The sequence below is a fragment of the Episyrphus balteatus genome, chromosome 4 (genome assembly GCF_945859705.1).
Source record: "Episyrphus balteatus chromosome 4, idEpiBalt1.1, whole genome shotgun sequence".
Lineage (NCBI taxonomy): Eukaryota > Metazoa > Arthropoda > Insecta > Diptera > Syrphidae > Episyrphus > Episyrphus balteatus.
The window spans coordinates 29,553,757-29,567,900 of NC_079137.1; the positions used below are offsets into that span (position 1 = coordinate 29,553,757).

Here is a 14,144-nt window from a genome sequence, read left to right on the forward strand (position 1 = left end):
CAGGCTGTACTCCTAAAGGTTGCTTTGATATTCAAAATTTGCATCTTCATTTTTCTTTTAAATTTTCTTCTGAGCTAAATTTTAGCTCTTATAAAATTCATCCAAGCTGATTAGTTTATTGGCGTTTTACAACTAAAATTGGTTGGTGCAAACATTTTAAAATTTAACCAAGCAATAAATATTTAAAAGCGTTTGGTGCAACTGGCCATAAGCCTTTTCGTTGAATGGAATATTATACAATTAAATTAACATTAAAAAATTAAAATTTAGAAAAACACTATGTATATGAAAAATAAGATAAGAAAGAGGGAAAGAGAAAAAAATTGCTTTTTATTATGAGAAAGAGAAGAGAAAAGCAATTTTTATTATGAGAAAAGTTGAGACAAAAATCTAAGCTACACTTTGAAAAATAAGCAAAATTTACAGAGATTTAAAAACAAATTAATTCCATATGTTAAAAATATGTAGATTTATTTAAAATATGTATGTTATATAAAATGATTGTAAGGATTTTTCAAATGGCAAAATATTGCCAAATAAATGTATATATAAAAAAAGTCATTTTAAACAGTGAAAAAGTACAAAAATGAAAATTTTCAAACTGATTTTCTGATGGTTTCCCGAAATTTATTAAAAATACAAAAATGATGCAGAAAGCTTATTTTTTGGTCTAAAAACAATTTGTATTCTCTTTTTTACAAATAATTCGCTCTAGCGAGAAAAAAATATTTTCACTTTTGTACTTTTCCAAAAATTTCCTAGTGAATTCAAGGCTTTGTAGTTTTGCCTTAAAAAACCGATTTCATTTAAAAAAAAAATGCAAAACATGAAAAGTGAAAATAAGGTCTTCTGTTTATTCACTCCTCAAATGACCAACGAAATGAAATAATTTCCCATACAGATTTAAAATGCGAGATTATCAGCCCTATTCTGCTATTCGACTCACGTGAATCAAAAGATTTAATTCATTCACCACGTCGAATTGTCTTCGATAATCTTATGTCTTTCGATAGCAAGACGTTGATTCTGTCTGTTTTAGTAATCCTCAGACAACATTTTTTTCGAAAATTTAATTTTACGCATGTTATTTTAGACTCACGTGAATCGAATAGCAGAATAGGGCTGTATGAGTTCTAAAAATTACTCCGGAACTATTTGTACGATCGTGAGGCTCGCTCGGAATTTATTATTTCCAGGGAACGAAAATTCGTGTGAAATGACAGCTGAATTCCTCTGAAAAATGTATTGCTTGCTTTTGTCGATACCTTTTTGGGGATAATTTTCATTCCCATGTAAATAAGGGAAACATTGGGCAGGTTCAGAAACGTTAGGGACTAAATATTAAGGTATTTTCTCGGCTTCTGATTGGTCAACTGTCAAAAAAAATCCTTCCAATTTAGGTAATTTCATTAGAAAGCTGACTGGAAAGTTAGGCAGGAAATTTTTCCCTAAAAAATTAGGAAAGTTTTTTTTTTGTCAATATGACAGCTGATTGTTTTTAAAAACAGAATTACGGAAGCAGAATTAAATTTATTTGTGTGAAAAACGAGTAAAAAGTGCATTAACGGTTATAATTAATATTATTTATTTATTAAAATGAAGTGAAATTTGGTTTCTGCCCCATTCGATCTCTAAAGTTCACAAGTAAATTTCGAAATTTGACAATAATGGTGTATCCAAACTAATTTATTCAATTTGCTCAAATTTCCGTTTAGAGAATGACGTTATCTAAATATATTTGGTCCCTAATATTTCCTGAACTTGCCCATTCACAGGGAAATTTGTATTTGCTATAGCCCCCAATTTCCACTTCGTGACTTCATTCCACGAAATGACCAAGTGAATTAAGTGATGACTCTGCGAACACATCCATTACTCCATTGTGAACAGATCCAAAATAAGCAATTGAGATGTCAAACGAAACGAAATAATTTGCACTGAAAACACTTACGGCCGATTTCTTCACAGAGTTCTGGAGCTAATACCGGTCCTAGTCCTAAAGTTAGTACTCAAATCGGTATCAGCTCATTTCTTCACTCAGGTCAGGTACTAAGTCCTAGAACAGTCAATTTAGGACCAAATACTAGTTAGGACTCGGTACTAGCTAGCTCCTCAAAATTAGGTTATTATACAGGGTGAAATGGATGATAGGTGCACTTCTGACTGTTCTGAAACGGAATAGAAAAAGTTTCTATTGCAACCAGTTTAGAAAATATTAGCTTTTTTTCGTTCAGTGTACTCTAAATTTCATCATCTTACGTTTTCTTTAACCACAACCGCATTGCTTTGTAGGATTAACAAATGTGATCTGAAAACAATAATTACGTATTCATTTTTAAATAAAAATAACTAAAAGTTTTAAAAAGTAATGGGAAAAGTTTTATTTTTAATGAATTCCTTTTGAGATTTGTAAAATGTCATACACCAACGTCAAAATAAATCTTGGAAATGTCAAAATAAATCTGATTTGGCCAGTGAAAACACTTCGAGATTTATTCTAAATCTACTTCGCTAAATCTCGGATTTAGGGTAGGTGGAAATATAGTATTAGTTTTAAACGTACTAGTTCTTAGTACTCCCTTGTGTTGTGAACTTAGATTTTCCAAGAAATAAGGTGGAAATTTCTACGAACACATCCGATTTGTTATTGTGAATAGATCATCACAAGTTATAGGAGTAATCCATGGTATAAAAAGAGAAGGTATGATCATTAGAAAAAACTCTGTATCGAGAACTGTCAAAACTTAAAAATGGCTTCTTAAGTTTTTAACAGCTGCCCATTGAAATTGTTGTTGTAAACAAATTTGTCTTGGAAATTGTTGTTGCTTTTGACTTTGCCAAATTAAACGTCAAAAACTTATTACTCCATTTTGTAAGATGGCGACTCTAATGATCATACCTGGTCTTCTTCTACCATGGGAGTAATCAGCCCTATTGTGAGGTTCACGTGGAATGTTTTCCGCCCGGAATATTTTTGTTCGCTCGGAATTTTAAAAGCCATCATGAGTTTCATCCGAATTGAATTTACATTCTCCGCTAAACTAGGCACAAAATTTAAGTGAGAGAGGAGCTGTCGAATACCTCGCAAATTACCTGAAAAAAATGTTGAAAAATACAGGGAGATGTCCGAAGGTGAACAACTTTTCGCCCGGAACTCACAATAGGAGAAAAGTGAAATTGAATTTTTCCGCGTGGAATCTTGTTCACGTGAAACTCACAATAGAGCTGAATAAGTTAAAGGAGTAATAAGGAGACAAGGAAGCAAACAACAACAAGGGGGTGTGTGAGAAAAAAAAGTCAAATAGGGAAAACAGCAAATAATATGTCATAAACTAAACGAAATACATAATTTCTTATAAAAACACTTTTTGGAAAAAGCCTTCAAATTGTGTAGCAATTTTTATATTTGATTCTGTAATCTCAATTGAGCTCTAGTCGAAGCAGGTATAAGTACTTTAAATAAACAAGATGTTTCAATTGGAAGTGTTGAATATTATACTTTAATTTGATATAATTACTTGTTCTGTTTTGTTTTGTTAAAAACTCATTTGATTTTGTTTGAAACTTATCGTAGTAACGATTTTAATAATTGTTAGTTCAAAATATTTTCTCATGTTGAATAAACATTTTTTCTTATAAGTCTCGATTATTTATTTCGGTAGAATTACTTTCAGACCGTTTAAGAATAAACGAAGAATTTCAACAGGAAGTACTTCAGCTCACTTCAGGGTTGCCTTTTTCGGAAGACAGAAATTTCTAAACCACAGTTAAAACATTTGAAAATCACTAATGCAACCTCGAAAGGAACACAGCTAATATAAATCTCTCCACATTTTACAAATTCTCCAAACATAAAAACATACTCGACGAACAAACCCATTATTATCCAAAACACCACTAACTTTACTCCAGACCAATTCACAATTGAAATTGAAATAATCTTCCCTCAAAGAAAAAACCCGATAACAAAAATTTCGTCTAGCTTGTGTGAACAGTTCGTTTTCAGACGTTGCTCAACCTGGTTTCGCGCTGAGAAAAAACAAAAACTCGTGTGAATTTTTTTTAGGGCGTTTCAATTCCCAATGAAATTGTGTTTGGATTTCATGATAATTAAATTATAAAACTTATTGATTTTATTAAAAAAATACTTGAACTACATTTATAAAATTAAAATTTATATTAATATAAATTTTTGTGAAAAATTTGTGTTCCTTTTCCCATTGGAGTAAGTGAGAGAGGGTAAGTGATAATTTGTTAAAATATTAATTTAATATTCATCTGTACTGCTCTAACACACAGCAAATATATAATGTATTGTATGTAATGATGTTTGTCTTGTTTTTGTTGGATGAAAAGAGATGCAAGAAAACTAGATTTTATTTAAGAAGTGAAAGAAAAAAAAAACAAAATCTTCAAACAGTATTGCCAATGTGCGTTTCTATGCAATTTATATTTGCTAGAAAATGCAGTTTTTTTTTAAATGAACTTGAGAGAGAGAATAAGAAGAGAAATGGTCAGCGTTGCCACGAAGAAAAAAAGCTTACTAACTAACGTAAAGATTTATTCAAATTAGAATTCTAAAATGATAAAATGCATCTTAAATTTTTGTTTAACTTAAGTTAGATGAGTTTAAAAGTACAAAGGTGTAATTAAGGATTGGAGGTCAATTCCAATTGGCCCAGAGCCAAGGGTAATATCATAAAAGTGTAGGTCAATAATAATTTGACATAAATATAGAATAACTCATAACTATGGTAATAATGGCAAAAATTAGAAAACTATAATTGCATGTTTAAAATTAGCAAAAACGTTTACAAAACGTTTAATTTTCTCAAAAAGAAGGAAATGAATAGATATATGCCAAAAGATTTCAAGTAATCCAAAATGTATTTCACATTTGGTTGTTATTTTGCCTTTTGTTTATCAAACTCGATGTCGATATTAAACTTCTCTACGTTCGCAGCGTAGGTAATTCTAATTATGTTTGCTCTCTGAGAGAATCTTTTTGAAGATATGATGACTATGTGTTTAAAAAAGTTGCTTGTTGATGGGTTGGAAGCAACTTGGGCAAGTATTTAGGGGGGTTTGGAGGCAAAAGCTGTTTGTAAGCACGTGAATGTGCACATAACGTTTGTCGTCAACAATTTTGAAAATATATATCAGTGCCAGTGCCAGTGGTGGACTAAGATTTTTAATGTGCCTATTAGAGCGCAATCGTTTTAGGAGAATTTTATTTTAATTTTTGTTTATTTGTTTGATAACGATAATGGAAGGTTAATAGGTTTTAAGTTTCTGTTCTGTTTAGTTTTCAAATACAATTTACAATAGTTTTTCCGTTTTCAATCAAATAGTGCAATATACATGTTAATTTATAAATAAAATTTAAACAAATTTTACACTTGATTGAAATATAAAAAATGTAATTAGACGACAAAAGTAAGTTATTAAGTTCATACATATTAAGAACACCCAAAACCCCTTTAGTGCGCGCAGATTAAAAAAAAAAAGAAAAAAAAAATCTAAAAATTTTAATTGTACTTAAAGTCTAATAAAATTTAAATCCCTTGAGATGATTAGTTTTTTAATTGCTTTAAAAATTCATAGATCATAAAATCCCAGATTTAAAATACTCAAGAATTGTTTAAGTTAAATCAATTGCAATGTTTTGTGATACTTGTGCACTGTTCAAGAGTAACCTGGAGGGTGGTTTTTATGCCGACTTTTCATGAGTCGATCGTGCGGCAAAGCTTTTTGACTCGTATGAACGAAACCCGCAGGTGACTAAAGTGACAATCCTCATAGAAAAAAATTATCAGACTTAAACAACAAGCGTTCAGAAAATTAGTAAATACCTAAAATCTGTGCGAAATAGTATGCAAGTAGGCAGAAGGAATGAACAAGGCAATTCCGGTATCTTCCCTTCACTTTTAAAGCCTTTCCCAAATACCAAATTTAAACAAAAATTGATATGAGCTCACCAAGATAAAAGAAAGAAGAAAGTAATACATTCCTTGAAAAATTCTATCCGCAGCTGGATTTGGCTTCTTTTCTTATCGGCAGCTACCTACGTGTTGTTTTTGTAATACCTGTAAACTTCAACTGCGGATACGGCAAGCAATGCCCAAAAATGCAATGCAATGTTGTACCTAGGTTTTCAACAAGTGAATCAGCATGAAGTAACGCTCCAAACGCAGAAGTAGGGTCATTGAGGAGTTTATAATACTATTTTAGTTGTCAGATAGAAAAATGAAATTTACCGCCGCGCCATTAATCGAAAGCTCCATAATTAAATTTGAAAAGATCTTTCTCCTGCCAATCCCTTAATTTTAAGCTAAAAACAAATGGAGAACCAGAAGGAACGCTTTATAAAATACTTAACATCCTGGTTCCTGGTGTTCCCCTCAGAATGAGCTCTTGGGATATTCAAAGTTAAGGTTCAAAGGATTGATTTGCAAAATATCAACCTAAGAAGGTTTGAAGAAGAACGAAGTATCTGAGTTGTCAAATGCCATGGCGTATTACTACACAGGGTCTTCCTACCTACGTATGTATGTATTTTATTTCAACCATAAAAAGTAAAGTTAAAGGGCGATAAATATTAGTATTTGAAGTCCTTGATAAAGTTTTATGATGAGTAGATTAAGCTATACGTTCGACGTTTTCAATGGTTGACACTCGTAAAACATTTAGGTCAGTTTTTTTTTTCTTATGACTCACTGATTTCATTTGCACCATAAACAATTTTGTAATTTGTTTTGTATAGACTGATATTAGGCGCAGTAACGAATCTAGTGACTACGTATTCAACTCGTTCTGATTGCCTAAATACAACTAAAAAATGAGTTAAAATCTTCCTTCCGACGTAGTGTACAAATTTCGGCTTCAAAGTTTGTTGACATTTCTCAGTAAGCTGTTTGATGGAAACAATTGTATTAGGTCCGTTCCACACTCAGTTTTAAACTGCCGAATATAGTAATATTTGGTTATTTTTGGTCAGAGTCTGTTCCCAACTTCAAAAATTGTGTAGAAGAGAGAGCTCACGAGAGAGTAAAAAATTTCCTCACCCTGAATAATAAGAACAAAATCTCATACCTAAGTCATTTTTTTTAAAAAGTGGATATAATGGGTTTTGATTTTGATCCACACACTTAACATATAACTTTCAGTGCCTACTTCATTATTTTGTAGATTTTAAAGTGACAAACTGTAGGGCATTGAATAATTACAATTTGTAATTATTCAATAGTTCTATTCTATTACGAGTAGTAGCTACTCTTGGTACCTAACAATTTACTTGATTTTTTTTTTTCAAAATAAACTCCAATTTTCACTTAAGTTCAAGGGCTTGCTATTTCTTCTTTAAAATTATTCCTCCTTGTTAGGTATATCTTACTTATATTTTTTATAATGCCTCGTTTATTGGTTGCAGACAAACTAAATAATTTTTTAAAGTCGCACTTTTTTTCCTACCAGAAACATGGGTAGGTTTCGGGCTTACAGACACGTGTTTATATGCTAATCCGCCTGCGCTTGGAAACATCACTATGCTGTTTCAGATAAAGGTAAAGACAACTCGCAAACAAACTATGTTATTTTCTCCTCATTCACTCCTACTCTCATAAATAAATAAATAAATTTTTAAAAAATGTAAACATGGTCATAATTATTCTGTTGCGGAAGTTTGAAATTACATTTGGAGATCTTCTACAAACTACACAGATTGCTATAGTGTTGCTCGAGAGCGAGAGAGAACCCCTTAAACATTCACTAATATTATGATCGAATCTTAGTGGATGGTAGTTAGGTAAGAATGTTCGTATAGTTCATTGTGCTCCTTCCGTTTGAGTTTGTTTTAATAGAACATGGGGTGGATTTTGCGAGAGAGTAGGTGGGTATTGCACTTATTTTGATTTAAATTGCTTGCTCTTCGTTGTCGTTGTAGATGTGGATGTGGAGTGTCTGCCAGATTTTGTAATGAGGGTGTACACAACGACAACGACAAAGACGATAGCAGCAGTGACGATGACGACTGACGATGGTGATGGCGATGACGACGACGGCGCTTTGGTGTTGTTCTTCCTTCTCTCGGTATTCTTCAATGACCTTGTAGTTTAATATACCCTTGGGGATAATTTATTTTTGTTTTATCGTTGGATGAGTTTTTACTTGCTCGAAATGCGCTCTTGGTTAGGTTGAGGGTTGAGACGAGAATCTTGGGTGAGAAGTGAGAAGCATTTAAATGTAAAGAGGCATCCAGCCGAATGAATGTCCCTTAATTAATTTGTAGGTTTTTGTGGCGGCCAGATCCTTATTTTTAGCAAGTTTTCCTTTTGACGATAGAGCTTATGTAACAGCAAAAAAAAAGATGTAAGTTAATTTCGTTTTTTTTTTTGTTTTGTTTGTTTGATAGTAGCCATTATCAGTCTGGATTTGTAGTCATTTTTGTAAGTTTGTTTTGTTTGTATGTATGTGTACATAAAATGTTCCCTTTCATAACGAGAAATAATAAAATAATTTATAAGCCAATTAGTTTGAAGCTATTTGTGAGGCGGTTGGGAGGTCGTTCGGTCAGAATGGTGGAATATATTATTTTCGAGTCGACAAGAATATTAAGGAAAATAAGTACAATTTAAGGGATGGCAATTGTTATGTATTAAGGGTCACGCAAGTGACTTTATCGGCAATCTTAAATAAGTTTGTTATTTATAATGAGAAAAGAAGTCAGATAAGCAGGTGAGCACGTACTTATTGATTGGATATGATTTTAAAGGAATTTATTGGCATTTGCCATCCCAAGCGAAACGAACGGAATCTTTTCAAGTGTGAAATCAAATCAATACATTTGCTTTCGTTAAAAAAAAAATAAAAAATTATGCTTTAAAGATTCCTAGAAAAGGGGTTTGTTTTGTTTCTGTGTTTTAATGTTTGAATAAGGAAGTTTTTAGTTTTTCATTTGAATTAAGACTGGAAAGGGAGGTAATGTGTGGAATCGATAAAAGGTTTGTGGCACACCTTGGTCTTTGTAATGAAAATGATATACGTTTTTGGTGGAAGTAGTGGTTTTTTCAGCTCCTGGATTATTTAAATACCTATTTCGGATCAGATGGTTTTTCGTCAGTGTAATTTTTCATCCAGCAAAACCTGCAGCCCCCATATTCTATGAATCAAAGCAAATACAAATTGCTGACCATTTACAAAAAAAAACTTCGTAAAAGCACTTCATTTTTTGTTCCAAAACCATTTCAATTACATATTTTTTTGTTAGCCCTATGGCTTTTGCTATATTTTTTATTTTGTTTATAATGATTGCAATTGTTCATTAGTATTCAAGGTTTAATTTCAAAATATATTACATTAAGATTTATTGATTCAGTGTTAAACTTGCTCAGCCATTAAATAAAGCTTGTGAACACATTTTCGCTTGGTTAGTTTTTAACATAACACAAAAATTTAAAATATAAAACAAAAAATACTTTATCTCTAATGCATCAACACAAAACGCTTCTTCGATAAATAGGTACTTTTAATTCCCCTAAATGTATTATCATAACATCGTTATAAATATTTATTTTCCAAATAGATTTTTCTTTTCTATCGTGATATTTCATGACCGACAGGTATGACTAATGAGGTCTGTGTAAATCAAATCCTGTATCCGAACGAATATCGTGCCAACTGCAAGTGGTTCTTATCAAATTACGTTGGTCGGGTTGTTTCCCTAATTAAATGTTGTAGCGTTATAATAGCTTCGTTGTGCAGGCAGCAGCTCTGTTTATTATTATATACATATTTATATGTTTGTATAGCTAAATTAATTATATTTTGATAAAGTTTTGATTTAGGTATCGAATGGGGAAAAATATTGATTTTTATTTATTGTGCATACAAAAAAAAGTTATCAATTTGCAACCCAGGTTAGTTATTTTGCTGGCTGCAGGTGACATTTAAACTTGAATATTGTATACTCGTATCTGAAAAAAACTTATCCTTGATATAAAAAGACATTTATTTTCTAAATCTGAGGTTTCACTTTATTTCTCTACAAAATACCCTTGAGTGCGACGAGAAAGTTTTCATGGATGAAAAATTGAATATTGTATGAAAGTGGCTTCTCAAAAGATGATATGCTTTCAGGTAAATAAATATTTACTAGAAACTTTTATCTGATTTAAGAAACAAGTTAATCAATATGGCATCAGTTTATTTTTCTTAGAATTATGTTTGATGTATGAAAGTATAGCTTAACAAAGAAACATACATATATGTACATACATTATAATAAAAAAGCTTTTCGAAATGAGTTCAAAGGAAATGGAAGATTTGATTGGCGATACTAGAAACTTTGTTTTTCGGTGAATTTACATTGCTCTTATGTTGTATTTATTGGTTTACAACGGACAGCACAATATTTTATATCTTACTGTCAAATAATTGAAAGCGGTCATTAATTGAATTTAGTTAATGTGTTCAAAAACTTGTCAGATAAACCATGGATTGGCAATTTCGAATATCCGTATCTGAGTTAATACTAAAGGCTAGCTTTGAAGAGGTGAATGAAACGGGAATGAAAGTTAATGAATTTATTTATTTATTTGAAATTTATTTGGCTAATGGCCATTAAGGTCTAAACAAAAATTTACAGTTTTTTAAAGTTACATTCAAATTTTGATCAGTAATTTAAGTAAAATAAAAAACATTTAACATTAAATATTTGATTTTGCATAAATGATTACTTGATTTTTAAATTGATCTTAATTGTTTACATTTCTTATATATTCAGTGCAAGATTATTATATGCTTGTAGTGCCATATAGATTATACTGGATTGTGCTCTTGTCGTTCTCGTTCGAATGATGTTGAATTCTTCAATGTTTCGCAAACTATATTGTATAATTCTATTTGTAGGTATTATTGATTTAAGATATTCAGGACACATATTGTGTTTTATTTTGAAAACAAACACCATTGCCATCATGAAAAGTCTTTGATTTATATTTAACCAATTTAATCATTGTAGCATTGCAGTTGAAGAGGAATAACGATCACATTTTAATATAACACGCATGGCTTTGTTTTGAAATTTTTGAATTCTCATTTTTTGTGTTATGTTACATGTAAAGAGGAGACTTGCACAGTATTCAAAATGAGGTTTTACAGTCACATTAAAAACTTTTATTGCACTATCTTTTGATATATTTCTTCGGGTTCTTCTAAGAACTCCTAATTTTTAAGATACTTTATTGCATATTAAGTCTTTATGTTCATTAAAAGATAATTGATTATCAAGCACAACACCAAGATATTTGATAGATGATACTTCTTCTATGTTTTGATTATTGATTTGAATTTGAGAATTTAATTGGGACAGGGAGACAGGTTTATTGAGTATCATAAATTTTGTTTTTGAAGTATTAAGGATACGTTTATTCATGTTTAGCCAAGTAGAAATATTGTTTAAATCACTTTGAATTTGTTCATTTACAGTTTTAATATCTTTTCCACTTAAATAAATTAAACTATCATCTGCAAATAGGACCAATTTGGAATATTGAACTACTTTTTCCATATCATTGATGTAAAGAAGAAAAAGAAGCACTCCTAGGATTGTTCCTTGTGGAACTCCAGTAGCAACTGTTGTAGAGTCTGAAATGTTGTTATTTACAGACGTTTTTTGAGTTCTGAATTTCAGTATATTTCTCAAGTGGCTTTATAAAGACGTCATTCTATTCCTCCTATTCATTGAAATAATGAAATAGTATTCTTTGTGGGGTGTTTTTTCTCTTTTGACTTACGTGTAAATGATCTTACACCCCTATGCCTCTTCATCCTGACACTCTGCATAAGTTAGATATGTTGACGCTCATTCTTCTCATGTGGGTTTTTATTTAGTGACAGTTAAGACTTGCATAGCTTAATTTAATATACTTTTTTGTGTTTTTTTTTGTAGATATGTTATCGTAGTTTGATTTAGCGAATTAATTTATCTGGCATTTCATTTGAAAATATATCGCGGTGTCCTTGAACTTGACACGATTAGAAAAACACTACAAACATGTTACTTATCTTATTCTTATTTATTTTCGGGTTGACAGAAAGGAAACATAGCATAAACGTATCCTTCAAAATAGAAACATTTGTATTTAAAGCTACAAAGCCCGAACAGAAACCTGCAAAGACGAACAAGAGAACATGAATTTAAATCGCAAGCGACTTTGTTAATTTGGAGAAATAACTTCTGCAACTAACTCCACCCAACAACAGTTTACAACATTCAACTTGAGGATATAGACAAAAAAAAAAAAAAAAATTACAATTGTGTAGCATAATTGGAATGGTGCAGGGTCATAAGTCCACGGGCCAAAAGTCCATAATGGACTACTGACTCACTTGGGTGGGTTATAAGTCCACAAATCAATTATGTTAAAGAAATAATTATTTTCCAATAACGAAGAAAAAATAATAAAAATTAATAAAAATTTAAAATTCAAATCTTTAATTTTCTCCTTTTGGTTACGTATAACTTAGACAGTACCAGATCTTGACTTAAGTTAATGATGATACATTATAAGAAAGTATGTGCTATGATTTTCTGCTTCGAAGTTGAAAAGTGTTAGTCTGTTAACTATCGAGACTATCAGTCCACTGATATCAGACTATTTTATGCTTTTAATCACAAATGTTTTCCCTCATGAAGACTTGTATTGTTTTAAATTAACGCTTATAAAAAAAATGATCTGATCTGGATCACAAAAAAAAAAAATAAAACACGGCTTATATATTAACCCATTAGCACCCAAGTATAGTAAAAATTAAAAATAATATATTTTTATGATATTTTCTGTTTATTTAGCTAAAAGTTAAGATATATAAAAAGAAAAGTTATTTTTAAAAATTGTTGGTAATGAGTTATGGGGGTGTACTTTTTTTAGTACAATGGGATCATGCATACCATATTATTTCTAATAAATATGAGAATTTTCAAAACACTCTTTCGCAATGCATAGTTTAACATTACACATTCCACAGCAACATTTTTACCATAGATGACATTTGCGACACTTTAGTTGATTAGGCAGTTTTTTTTTTTTAAACTGTTGTCTAGCGCTCTCTATAATGCAATTTTTGAGATATTGGATTGTTAGTGCTTTTGTAATTTTAAGTCGAACATTATGGTAGCTCTATTATTTTATGTTGTCAATATCGGTGTCTTCTTTATCTGTCATACTGTCCAATGGTCAAGAAATTAGGGATATAAGGCCTAGGGACATTAACCTCACACGTCCACAAATCCTATAAAGTGTCCACTATTGTTTACACACCATTATTGCTTACATATTATACAGTGCTTGCACTCAGTATTAGTGAAATATGTTTAGGAGGGGAAGGAGTGCATACTGCTTCCCTGCAACCCCCTGCTCGGACGCACTATTGGATATGGGGTAGGTGCGAAGTTGCATTTGAGGAATCTGGATTTAAAGAATCCTTTTGTTGGATACCTTTTGAAAACAAATTTGCCAGGTGAGGTATAGCTCCATAAAATTCTGGTATGGACTGATGTTCCAATATGATGGGACATAAGTACCAAAATCGAAATTTTATTTGGGACTAATGTTCCACTTGAGTGGGTCATAAGCCCCATAAATTGGGCATAATGTCCCTGAGCCTTAATTCTCTGAGCCAACTATATAAGCGTTGACTACTTCCGAATTGTTATTTTTATGTTCTAGGGCAGCACCAAAGTTTTGGAAAAAATTTTCATACAAATTTATACTGGGGATAGTTATAAAATCCATTCAAAGTACTTGAAAGAAAAATGTATGTATGATCCCATTGTACTTTTTAAAGTACATTTAACTTTAGCTTTGCTTATCTCCGTATTTATGTATACAAATATGATAAAATTTATTATTTTCTTAATTTTGGGTTTATTTCCAATTGATTATTGCAGAAATAAGCAAAACATTTGGTCAATTAAAATTTTTTTTATATACAAACTTTTTCGACAGAAGCAAAAAGAAAAATAATTTAAAATGCTTCGCGCAAAAAGACAATTTGGTACACCCTAATTCAATTTTTTAAAGATAAATGTATTTGAAAAAATCAAAAACACTCAGTTAAATCTAAAAAGCATCTTTAAACGAATA

General features: G+C 31.0%; 1 protein-coding gene across 1 annotated transcript in view; it reads left to right on the forward strand.

Annotated features, from left to right (window-relative positions):
* The first annotated feature begins 3,983 nt into the window (after nt 1-3,983).
* LOC129920112 (7SK snRNA methylphosphate capping enzyme bin3) overlaps nt 3,984-14,144 on the forward strand; it is a 104,424-nt gene continuing 94,263 nt past the window's right edge. Inside the window, exon 1 of the mRNA XM_056001312.1 lies at nt 3,984-4,239. The gene's annotated coding sequence lies outside the window, so the exon portion shown is untranslated. The remainder of the gene's footprint in view (nt 4,240-14,144) is intronic.